Source organism: Poecilia reticulata, chromosome 13 (genome assembly GCF_904066995.2).
Source record: "Poecilia reticulata chromosome 13, P_reticulata-male-v2, whole genome shotgun sequence".
NCBI lineage: Eukaryota > Metazoa > Chordata > Actinopteri > Cyprinodontiformes > Poeciliidae > Poecilia > Poecilia reticulata.
In genome coordinates this window covers 16316802-16329650 of record NC_088842.1, presented here as the reverse complement: position 1 = coordinate 16329650, position 12849 = coordinate 16316802, and positions in this window count along the sequence as shown.

Sequence of the window (12849 nt, the reverse complement as noted above, 5' to 3'; positions counted from 1 at the left end):
GCCCTATTCTCCAACACCTGGCCTTGTTTCTTTCTCACTTGTGTGTGCACAAATGCAAGCAGTCTGTTTCTTTCTACCCCTTCAGAAGGAAACAATGCACAGGAATGGGCGTGCAGGGTGTAGAGTGGGGTAAAGTTACTTTTGAGAGATGTCAGGGACATCCTGTTCAAAGTGCACACACACACACGCACACGCACGCATACACACACAAAGAGGATGTTGGCTGGACAATGGATAGGTCTCAGGAGTGCAAGTATGGAATGGGGCCCTTCCATACCTTGCCTCAGATTCCCTACACACTATTCCCTCAACTGTATTTAAAGCATTTGTTTCCACCCTCAAAAACAGTGCAGACATTATTATAACATATGCAGTAATAAAACCACACCAGCTTCCTTGGATTATGTATTTAGATGATTTCCAGATCTTCCAAAAGTGTATCCAGCTGAGAAGGAGACCTTTCCAGGACAGTCTTATTAGACGGTGTGTGTCTGAACGCAAGCTAGGTGTACTAGTGTGTGAATGAGTCTTTGTGTAATCTGCGTGGGGAAGCAAAGTGGAGTCAGAGTCAAAAGTGCAACTCTGAGGTAAAAAGTTCATATCAAGAGATCAAGAAAATAAAGAACTGAGGAGGATTAAAGTAAAATGAAATAGACTGAAACGCTTTTGAAATGTTCAAAACAACGACTCTGTGCAGCCTTAGAATCATCAGACATAATATAATATATTCCAATCCTATGTTTTTCTATTAATTTTTATGATTGTGGCTGACAAATACTAAAAACTTAAAATTTAGTTTCTGAAAATTAGAATGGTGTGAAAGAGGTCATTAATGGAAACTCATGGTGTCACACACTAATCAGTTAATTAACTGAAAACACCGACACATCAATGCACTGATTTATGAAAAAAGAGGCCCAACCAACCATTGAGTTCATTGAAATGTACTTTTCAAAAGCCTGACATTTGACCTTAAAGCATCTGGTTTTGAATGTGATATCCTAATATTCTGAGAAACTGAAATACATAAATAAATAAGCAAACAAACAAACAGATAAATAAATAAATAATTTACGTATTTTATTCTTTGGATAACAAATCTGTATAAAAAGACAATTTCATTTTCTGAGATGACTTGCAAAAAGAATAGCACTTCTATGCAATATCATAATTGTTTTACATGTACTAGTCAGTGGCAGATGGATTAATGTATGCATTTATTGACTGAGATTGATAAAATAATTAAATGAGATAAGAATATATGTAATAAAATAAAACCAATTACTATTTTTGCGTAACTACATCTAACATGAATCATCTATTCATATGTTTACAGAGTTCCACTCTTTCTAGTTTAGTTACCTTTACTTTAAGCATCCAATGCATTGATGGCAAAGCAATAAGATGATTGACACAACACACACACGCACACACACGCACACACACACACAGAGAGAGAGAGAGTTGAGGAGAATGCAGTTTTGCAGTTTTTCTGAGGGGTGGAGTGATACAAAGAGAGAGAAGGAGCTCTGCTCGGTGCTATTGTCCTGTCTGTCAATCGCTGGAGAAGCAGAACAAAGGAAACTGGTGGGCTGTGGCATATCACATGTCTGCCTCACTCTTTCTGACTCTTTGCTCTGTTATTCACTCACACACTCAGCACATTCACTCCAGGAGATGTGACTCCTCTGCATCTGTCTTGTCTCCCAACCCCCTGCCTCAGTTTTTTATTATTCTTTATCATTTACCCGAATCAGCCGTCTCTAGATGCCTCCCGTGTTTACCATCTTCAGATCGTGACCCTTTTTTATTTATTTTTTTTAGAAGCAGGTGGGGTTTGAGCAGGTGGAAGGTAGGCCAACAGGTAAGTGGAGGAACAAAAGAATGAGAACCCTGGCTATCCCCGTCAGAGAGGAGGTCACTGTGAGGCCAGCACACCCCACACCTGTCCCTTGGCGCCAGGGAGGGAGGGAATGACCCACCTGTTCCCTGGGCAACTTGCTGCAGGCAAAAGAATAAAAAAAGCGATGAAGTGAAAAACAGGGAGACAAAAGGTAAGGAAACCCACTTGTCCCCTGACCTTTATTGGTATTTGTTCTATTAATGACTATGAAGAATTGAGAAAAAATAGACATCCAGAAAAGGGAAAAACATTTTAAAGTGAAATTTGAATTCTCTCTGAAAGAGTCTCCAAACATTTCTTTGCTTTGTTACATTTTCTTGATGAGACAAGTCCCTTATCTGCAGCAGCATCAGCCCAGACACCCGACTGCAAGGAAAAAATGTATTCAATGAAATGTTTACCTAAATGACTCCATTGTTATGGTAACAGATTAGTGCTGAGAAACTGTACTCCACTACGTTTATTTCCATGAAATATCTAGGCAACATTACGTAGAGGCCTTTAAAAAGTAAATGAGTGAAGTGGACTACTATTACGGTCTTGTTAGAATGGAAAAACCCCGTTTGTTTGACTTTAGTGCCAACCCGTTCAGGGGTTAGAGGTCTCTTCTGTGCTTTGCTTATTCTGGGCCATACACTAAAAGATCTTTGTGGGAGAAATTTTTCCCTGGAAATGTGAGGGAACATTTGTCTGCTTCCAGTAGGAATCCAACAAAAACAGACCTCTGCGTGACTCCTTGCCGTTGCATTCATTTGCTTCTCTTGGTCTTATTTCTATCCATATATGTTGTGTCATTTGTCTAAAAAACCGTTTCCATTATAGGATAAAGTATATTTAATATTCAGCCAAAGATACAATAGGTACATAGATTTAGCATGGACTTGGAAAATTTATAGAAAAGGAGCTAAAATCTGCTTTCTCTCTCTCACACAGTCAATGTGCACAACAAAAATCAAAGTATTGTTATGTACAAATAAATTCATCAACATAGTTAATGATATGATCAATAAAAAGTAAAAAGAAATCATGACAGTGATTTGATTTTGAACAATTTATACATCAGGATTTTTTTTTTCTGTTGTTTTATTCAACTACTTTTGTAAACCTTCATTTGTGTGTATGCTCCAGTTTGACATGCTCTGTTTCGATTGTTTTCATTTATTTCTCATGAAATAGGAGCAAAATGTGACTTATTAGTACAAGTACGTGTACTATTGCAGTGCAAAACAAAAACGCCTTAGTGCGCAAATGTAACCAAGATTGTTGCAAGCCACATTGAAACATTAACAGCAATCAATTTTAATCAAATGATAGAATTAGTTAAATTCAGTAAAATCTAAAATATTCTATAAATGTCATGGTGATACTGTACGTTTGACACCACGTAAACATGTTTAGGCCACATTCTGCTTGAATGTTCTCTACCTGATGCTGACTGAGTCCCCTGACTCTTTTTGACCATGGGTAAAATCTCTGATAAAGATTATTTCATTAAGCCCAATAGCTGCAGTGATAGCTTATGCATAATGAGAGGCCTAAAGGACTGTCCTTGCTGGGCAAGTGCCAGCCTTACCCTACACAGGCTCTGCCTGGTGTGAATATGGCAATGCAGTTATCACTGCTGTACAGAAAGCTCCTTCACCCTAACTCTATAATGATGCTGAAAATATGTTTTACCTCTGCACAACAACGGTTGAGATGCGAACAATGACAATATGGGGATATTTTATATATTGTTGATAGGTAATACATGTGAAGATTAGGTAGACTTGTGATGGGATGACCAAGAAAGCAGTAAATAATAATAGTAATAATAATTCAAAGTACCAAAAACTTTAAAAATTCAATTTGACAAGTGAAGTTAAATGCAGATGCCTACCTGACCACCAAAACGTCATTACAGGATGAAAAACTATTGTAGGGCCATGGCTGTTTTCACGCTAAATTCAGTTTATGCAGATCTACTACATACTTAGTAGAACAACAGGTCCGTTCACTGTAGGGATTCAGGGTACAACTTCCCCCCCCAACCATCTGTACATGACATCTCTCCAGGAACATGGGTGAGTTAATGTGAGCTGCTTGAGGATTACTACTCCACTATCTCATCTGTCTTTGAGGATCACAGCAGCTCTTTATCATGTTAATCCAGTAAGCTCTGGCACTCTATTATCAGGGCTGGATCAGAACATACACAAAGAGGGACATCAAGCTCTGCCTGGCTTTGTCAGGCCTTTTGTTAAGCTGACATGTCATGTATTTGATTTTTAAAAAAAAGGTGCCCAGCTGAGAAATTTCCCTACAAGTCAGTGCACACATACAGTATACACTAAATGTATAATCTGTATCAGAATAAACAAGGGAGATATATGAACAAGATATATATAAGCAAGGGACAGACAGACAGACAGACAGACAGACAGACAGACAGACAGACAGACAGACTTCAGGATAATTAACATTTAGTTTAAAATTAGTACATGTTGTAATAAAAACAGATGTTTCAGGATCATTAACTGTTCAAAATATCTTTATTTATTTGCCAGCTATAAACCAACTGCTGATTACTTTGTTTTATTAGGACTGCAAAATGATTATCGTCAAGAGGGGAATTTACACATTCATCATTACAGTAATTATTAAACCATAAATATCAATAAACTTTGGCCTTAGGACTGTCAGGCATCTCTAAAATGGCTTAGACTATCTGTTAAATATTTGCTTTATGCTATCTTGATATATTATTATATTTTGGATCTTATTTTGTCTTTATTGAATAACAATTCTTTTTTTATTCTTTTGCAATACACAAGTCCAAGTTTTTTTTCTTCATGTTTTCTGACATGTTAAACATTTATATTTGTTGCATATCTTTGTTTTCCAGTTAAAAAGGTGAGAGAAAATGCAACAGAGAAATTTTGTGTTTATCTTTCCTTTCCTCTGCCACAAACCACATGTTCCCACTGCGGTCCAGACACGGCCCGGTTTCATCTGTTCTGTTGTTAATCATATTCTGTTGCTGTTGTGAATGTCGGTTCCTCGTCCTGTGGGTCCTTACTCGAGGATGATTTATGCCTGCTTGACACACAAATCTTGTAATGGTGTCAACTATCATAAAACATTCAGAAGTTTGCATAAACACTGTGAGACTGCCACATGTGCAGATGTGTGCTGGACGGTTTTCGCGAAGCCACACAATCAAGGAGCATTCTTATTCACATATTAACTTTATTGTATCTTATTTTTGCTCAAATGTATCTGTCTCTATTCTGATTTCCGCCACTGAAACAAGATGATTGAAGATTATGTCGGTACTCAAATAAGACGACTGTCAGAAGGGCTGTTGAACTTAGTTTGGTAATCTTGATTTGCAACATCTTGTTTTTCAGTGTATTTCTGTATTGCATTTTGGATTTAATAATATCACTTCCAAATATGCAGGGTTGTGAGCATTTAAATCAGCGTGGAAATATCAAGTAAACTATAGGAAGCATGAATGCGATGAATGTGGGAGTATATGATAAGCTGCATAATAAATCACAGAGCTGAAACAGCTCACTCGAGATCGATGTGTGCCTCGGTATGGGTGCATGCAGGGCATATTAGTGCTCCAATTATTTCTGCTGGGAGTGATTAGGCTGGGAGTGAGACTACAGGAATCCAGGGGTCACATAGGTTAGCACTTCATATTCCCTTATCTCTTGCCCAGTCGCCATCTCACACACTTCTGCAAACATACCCTGTTCTCAACAACTCAAACGTTTTGTAACTACAAAGTTCCGTTTGGGCTGAAGAAAAACAAAAGCAAAGGGACAAGAGACACTGCTGTTTCCCAAGCAACTAATCCTCAAGCCTCACTATGGCAACATGACTTACAGTTGGGGGAGGTGGTCAACAGAGGGGTCAAAGGGCAGGTTAGCAGGTCCCTGTCCTGTTTGAAGGGATGCGAGAGAGGGTGATTGAAGCACTGACATGAAGGAGGAGGAAGGGTCCGTGTATTTTCAGGCAATTCGTTTTTTCATTTGAAATGGAAAATGAGAAAACAGAAATAGACTCGTTTTTTTGTTTTTCGTTTAGAAAACCAAATTTGGAAATCAGATTTTTGGCTTGTTATCAATCCGATTTCCAATTTCCAGGATATCTGATATAAAGAGAGACATTCTTTATATCTGTCGGTGGGACCGACTCAGACTGCTTGTAGCGAACTGGGAATTTAGCAGCCTGATTAAGTTAAAGTCAAGTTTTCTCTGCAGTTGAAGTGTTTCTGTGTTTAGGGGCGAAGGCAGGTTTTTTCCCACTACTGCGAGGACAATTACAAAAATAAATAAATAGAAACAGTTTTTCTAACTTCATCAGACCTATGTTTTTATTATTACGTATTTATTATTACAGTGTATAAAAAATATTCTTGCCCATAATTTGATAGTTAAAGGGCACAGATCCGCCCTCCTCGTCCTCACCATGGACCCGGTGTCTGAACAACACGGAGGCTCTGAGAGTCTGAGGACAGCCAGACTAGGTTATTTTTGGTAAATTATTATATTTAGCGGGTGCAAGCAGGCCTCCTGACATACAGCTAAAAAAAAATAAAAAATTGAATAAAAAAATTTTGAAAAAAAAAAACTCAAAAAGGGCACTAGGGGCATCAAGGATAAAAGAGGCAGGGGCTCAAGCCCCTTCCACCCCTCACTCCCTCTGCACATGTCTGTGTTTATTTATGAGGATGTACAGGTGTTGTCCAAGTGTGCCATTTAGGTTCCTTTGATTAGTATTATCCTCTCTCGATTTATTGTTATGTCCACTTTCGTTTCTTTCCTGTGTTATATTTATTTAATCATTTTTTGACGCTCACCACCAGTAATCTTCACTCATCACCTGCTGCGCCTCCTAATCGTCATGTGTTTCACATGATGTGTTGATTTTTTACTGTTCAGCGTCGGATTTTCTGTTTTTAAGCCATAATTCACATTTAGTTCGTCGCTCCGTTTCATGTTCCTTCTCCTGTTTCAGAGTTTTGCGCAATGTGCGCGTTGTTTTTTTTTAACCCCCTGTGGTTCAGGAAGCGTATCGATGGGGAAAAGGCAGATTGACATCAACCTTTTAAAGCATCGGAAACCATTTCGGTATTCTGATTATTGAAATTTAAAAGTGCTGTGGTACCGTTGTTCCATCACACCCGTTTCACACCGAACCACTTACAGCTCCGGTGTTAACGCCATAAAATGAAGGCTCTCTATCTTTGTATCACCCATGGAGGAATTTCTTTATTTAAATGGATTCATTTTTCAGAGGGATACAAAGTGAGGGTATCGTGATTTTAGCAATTACATATTTATAAGAGCAATTTTCTGTTGTCCTTCCATGAAAGCGGGCAGCTTTCAAACGGAAATAAAACACTTTTTAATATAAGTTGCTGCTTTGACATGATCACAGAACTGCCCAAGCATATGTACAAAAATATCAGACAAAGTGAACAACAGCAACGTCATCAGCCAGTGTAACGCTGAACTGATGCGGGGAAGCTACCAGTAGAAGGAGAGTAGAGCTGCGCCAAGCTACAAACACTGAATAGAAGGAGAAGAAGAGCTGCCATCGATACAGTTGCAGCCAAACATGATTTAATGTTACACAATACAGTTTTACCAAGTTGCTCAATGTCTAAATTGGTATTGTTGTGCATTTAAGGTGTAAAGTTTACCTTCGACCAAACGCCCCCCAGTGGAATCTCAGCGACCCCCTTTTGTCCTTTTCAGAGGACGCCCCTCGGGGGGCGGTACCGCCCACGTTGAGAACCGCTAGTTTAAGATAACCCCACACCATTTTAATTAGGTTTATACCAAACTTCAACAAGACCACTCGAAAAACTTTGCTTTGTTTTCTTAACAGAGATTACAGTGAGTATATCTAATCAAACACCTATATTTATGTGCAAAGATTTATGTGCAATTATTTGATTACAAAATAATTGCATATTTTTTGTTGGCCCACACAACTTCCATTGGGGTGACTCTTTATGGACTTTCACAAATATTCATTGACAAGGAATTGTGCCAACTGTGAAAGTGAGGTGGGAAGTTTTCAAAAAGGCTGTCATAAAGCCATTCTGAGCTTAATCTCACCTGGATAAAATGAGAGATTATTTACAACTACAGAGATAAACAGAGCAGTGTAAAGCTTAAAGCTCGTCTCACATCCATGATGTGATTCCCTGTGTAACCCGAGGAAGCAAAGTGGAGAAAAGAAATGACATTACCTGCAGGTTATAGTCCACTCCCCCTCTTCTTTTCAATTCAGTCCTCATCTTTCCCACTCTTTACCTACAGTGACAGAGAGGAGATGTCGCCGAGCCTGTCATACTGCCATATTAGAAAGGAAAGAAGCGTGGATGTGCAACATTATCCATAAAGTATAGTACATGCACAGATCATCACAGTTTTTCTCACATATGTCATTCTGGAGGATGCAGAAGAAAAAAATGATTTCATATTAAAAGGCTTAAATGAAAACCTCCTAAAATATTTTGAGTAAATGCAAGTGGACTTCTTGCAGTGGGAAAAGTATCGGGCATCATGGTGGCATTAAAATGTAAGTGATCAGACAATAACATTGGCAGACCAATGCACTTAGGTTAGCAAGGCACTATGCTTATTAGCAGCTCTTCTAAATGTGTTTAAAATGTCTTTGCAGCAGCATCTTTCCACTACTAATGTTTCCTCCATTCTATAAATATGAATAAAAAGCATTATGCTTTCTACATGCCAACCATTTGCTAGGACAGTAAAAGTCTTTGGTCTTTTACCATCACAGATGCAAATCTGTAATTTTTGCTAAATGCTACTGGGATTAAAACTTGAAATTGTTTTTTTTTTCATTTTTTTCATCAAACACTTCATTTGAGTTTGAAACCTTAGAAAAGATTAATATAATGGAAAAGATGCTGATGTCCACACTATATCAGTGGCTCTATGATCCTGTTATATTGCTGATACTTTTTGGAAATATCAAAATATAAAATAATGATCATATGGGTCTTTAAGCAGGATAATGATTTTGAATTTATGGCCAAAGCGACAAAGAAATGGTTCATCAGATACAAAACAAACCATCTTTCCTTTTCCAGATCTATTGCTTATAGAACTGCAGGGTGAGCTGCAGACTGTGACATTTCTCACACCAAATGAACAGAGCTAAAAACATGTCAACAATTAGTTTGCGGTCCAGAATCATTCTGATATACTGACCTGCACCATCATCAGAAATATGAGTGGTGTTGTCCAGCACAAGTTAACTTTGATCTAAATTAGAATGATGTACGTCTCGTTTTTACTTTATAAAATACTTCAGATGAAAATAAGAAAAAAAGATGCTTTGGCATATTGTTTATGTTCTACATATATGTATGGGCATTTCAATCTAAATCCCGAGTTCACAGGTGAGTGAACTTCCTGACCTGCTGCTCCAACATGTCAATCCAAACAATAGACCTCCATGCTTGTCAGTCAAGCTGTTGCAACCCCACCCCATTTCTGAAACCTGATATTTACCTAATTATAGGATCATTTGCAAGAGGACCACCAACACACTGATAAGAAGTTCATCACACCATCGGTAGCATTCAGGACAAATTATATACACCTCAGATTTATTATATGTTATAATATTGTTAGTATTAACGAGATTCTAACTTCGACTCCGCTAGCTTTCATGTTAAAGATTTTTTAGCCCCTAACTGCTGCACCTACTCCACAAAGGGAAAGAAACTCAGTAAATCTGTGAAGAGATGTGAGATTTCTACTCAAAGATAAAAAATAAAAGTGCTATGAATCTGATGCAGAAAATTGATCGATTTTCACAGCGGTTTGATGTTTTTTGTTCAAATTTATGCTTTACCAGCAAAATCACAGAACGTTTGTCTAACGGTGTGACTCCTTTCGTTTCTTGCCATATCTAACTCCTGTTGGACTGCCAGATCTGAGCAAACAGTTTATTATTTGTTAACTTTTATTAGTGCTGCATGCCTTCATGACCTAATAAGGCTTGTATTGAATCAGGCATCTGGATTTAATCATGAAAGAAGGGGAAAACAAAAAGTAAAAAGGCAGAGGAGACTTCAGTAGTTAGCCACTTGTAAGATCACTCCAGGGAACAGTGGATCACAGATGAAAAAAAAAACTAACAGGCAAGGATGAAAAAAGATGAAGAGGGAAAAGACATAAACTGGTCAAGGTAGAGAAAGATGAGAGTAGAGAGTTCCCATGATTCAGAGAATGAACTGCTTGTCCTTACATTGTTCCATGTGTGCATGTGTGTATTTGCGTGTGGGTGTGTGTGTGTCATTGGAGTCCCCCAGAGCGCTGAGACCAAAGGGGTCTCACTGTGACACCTATTATGCCCTGAAACATGACACACCACCAGGGAGAGACGCAGAGAAAGAGACGGCGCACTAGAGCCCACGTTTTGCCTGTGAGCCGGCACATGTGTGTGTGTGCAAGCGCGCGCACACACGTGCGTGTGTGTTTGGTGGTGGGGGGGGGGGCGTGCGCGTGTGTGTACAGTTATGGCCAAAAGTTTTGAGAATGATTCAAATGTTAATATTTACAAAGTCTACTGCTTCAGTTTTTATAATGGCAATTTGCATATACTCCAGAATGTTATAAAGAGTGATCAGCTTAACAGCAATTAATTTCAAAGTCAACATTTGCCTAGAAAATGAACTTTATCCCCCAAAACACACTGCAACTTCATTGCAGCCTTAAAAGGACCAGCTAGCTTCGTTTCAGTGATTGCTCCATTAACACAGGTGTGGGTGTTGATGAGGACAGGGCTGGAGATCAATCTGTCATGATTAAGTAAGAATGACACCACTGGACACTTTAAAAAGAGGCTGGTGCTTGGCATCATTGTTTCTCTTCTGTGAACCACAGTTAACTCTAAAGAAACACTTGCAGTCATCATTACACTGCACAAAAATGGCCTAACAGGGAAGAGTATCGCTGCTAGAAAGATTGCACCTCAGTCAACAATCTATGGCATCATCAAGAACTTCAAGGAGAGAGGTTCCATTGTTGCCAAAAAGGCTTCAGGGCGCCCAAGAAAGACCAGCAAGCGCCAGGACTGTCTCTTAAAAGTGTTTCAGCTGCGGGATCGGGCTACCAGCAGTGGAGAGCTTGCTCAGGAATGGCAGCAGGCAGGTGTGAGTGCATCTGCACACACTGTTAGGCGGAGACTCTTGGAGCAAGACCTGGTGGCAAGGAGGGCAGCAAAGAAGCCACTTCTCTCCAGGAATAACATCAGGGACAGACTGATATTCTGTGAAAGGTACAGGGAGTGGACTGCTGAGGACAGGAGTAAAGTCATTTTCCCTGATTAATCCCCTTTCCGATTGTTTGGGACATCTGGAAAACAACTTGTTCAGAAAAGACGAGGTGAGAGCTACCACCAGTCTTGTCTCATGCCAACTGTAAAGCATCCTGAAACCATTCATGTGTGGGGTTGCTTCTCAGCCAAGGGAGTCGGCTCTCTCACAGTCTGGCCTAAAAACACAACCATGAATAAAGAATGGTACCAGAATGTCCTCCAAGAGCAACTTCTCCCAACCGTCCAAGAGCAGTTTGTTGATGAACAATGCCTTTCCCAGCATGATGGAGCACCTTGCCATAAAGAAAGGTGATAACTAACTGGCTCAGGGAACAAAACAGAGATTTTGGGTCCATGGCCTGGAAACCCCCCAGATCTTAATCCCATTGAAAACTTGTGGTCAATCATCAAGAGATGGGTGGACAAACAAAAACCCAGGAATTCTCACAAAATGCAAGCATTGATTGTGCAAGAATGGACTGCTATCAGTCAGGATTTGGTCCAGAAGTTGATTGAGAGCATGCCAAGGGGAATTGCAGAGGTTCTGAAGAAGAGTCAACACTGCAAATATTGACTTGCTGCATTAACTCATTCTAACTGTCAATAAAAGCTTTTGTTACTCATAGTATGATTGCAATTGTATTTCTGTATGTGATAACATCTGACATACACACATGAAAACCAGAGGGCAGCAGATCATGTGAAAATATAATATTTGTGTCACTCTCAAAACTTTTGGCCATGACTGTAGGTGTGTATGTGTGTGTGTGGGTGTGAGTGTGTGAATGTCTGCTTCTGCATTTACCAGCATCTGCTGTGTGTGTTAATGTGCGCACACTGGCTGAAACTGAGACAGTACTGTATTATGAGTTTATGTCTGAGCATATGAACTCCCCCTGTGCATATTTCTGTGCTAGAAGGTGAAATGTAGCAAATCACTGTGCGCTGCCAGGTGTTTGCCTTGGCCACACTTCTGAGGCCCTGACACAAATTTTACAGAGTCAACGGGGAAATGGTGTAGTAGTTTGAGGGGTGCCTCAGGGGTCTTTCTATGCCGTGTGAGAGCAGTTTAAAGCAAGGAGTGGGTCATTTTTCTTTTGCATGCATTTTTCTGAAGTCATGAAGCTATTGCAAATACTCTAAGTCCCCATTTGCACTCCCATCTCGCTCATTATATGTAATTTCAAAAATTCCGGTACTATTTGAGTTGGCTTTTCCTCTCAGTTATATGAACTTTGCAGATCTGTTTCATGCACATCAGCCTCACCAATCATCCAACAGCTGCACAGAAACCTTTTAATGAAGTTTGTACCACAAAACTGTAATGCTCCAAGTGAATATGAGACGCAAAGCAATATACCGCTTTAGAAATGTTCAGCTGAAATCACGATCATCATTACTGTAGCATTGTTTCATTGAGATGTCATTCCTTTACTCTTTATAAACTCATTGAGTGAAGATAGCCATATGTTGAACTTTATACAGTATCGGTTTATCTGAGATGTGATCTGTTTTGTACAGTTTGATACAATAATGCAAATGTTTATTGCAAAGAAAAAGAAAAGAAAAAAAGATCAAGCTCAAAGTCA